Source organism: Carlito syrichta, unplaced genomic scaffold, assembly GCF_000164805.1.
Source record: "Carlito syrichta isolate Samal-C Ts95f unplaced genomic scaffold, Tarsius_syrichta-2.0.1 Scaffold296829, whole genome shotgun sequence".
NCBI lineage: Eukaryota > Metazoa > Chordata > Mammalia > Primates > Tarsiidae > Carlito > Carlito syrichta.
The window spans coordinates 143,383-144,134 of record NW_007240925.1 but is presented as its reverse complement, the minus strand read 5'-3'; positions in this window follow the sequence as shown (position 1 = coordinate 144,134).

Here is a 752-nt window from a genome sequence, read left to right as displayed (position 1 = left end):
ATTTTTTGATTTATTGTAGAGATGAGGTCTCGCTACCCAGGCGGGTCTCGAACCCGCGAGCTCAGGCAATTCACTCACCTCAACCTCCCAAAGGCGCGGGATTACAGGCTGAGCCACCGAGCCCGGCTATGACTGACTTTAATCTCTTTTCTTCTATAGTTAATCTTTCTTGGTTATTTGATGAAGTTTCTAGAAAAAAAGTTTTAAGACAATTTCCTTTTTTTTTCTGGAGGCACTCCCTATGGAGAACTATGAGGTCCAAATATGCCAACAACAATTGAGTGAATTATACTGAGGAAAAAGGTCTCGGGTACGATTGACAGGTGTTGCAAAGAACTTACCGACCACAGTGAGAGCCATAAATGCTTGCTGAGCACTGTAAATCATTGTAAACTAACCTTTAGTTGATAACTGTAAATGGAAAAGCAGTTAACTATTGCTGTAAATTAACCCAATCTTAAGAAAAAGAACACCACAGTCAATCAGCCATCTTGTAGATCCCCACAGCATGTACAACCCACACAACACATAACTAACCTCCCTCTCCAGACCCCTCGATGCCACATGAAAACTCCCCAGAACAGCCCTTTAAAACTTTCCTCTAACCCTTTCCTCTTTGTAGTCAGGGTCTCTTCTATTGTACTGCCTGTTGTTCTCTTGCAATGTATCTTGGCTTTAATAAATCTGCCTTTCTACTCGCAACTGTTTTGGCAAATTCATTTATCACCTGTTACTTAGGATTCAACTAGTCA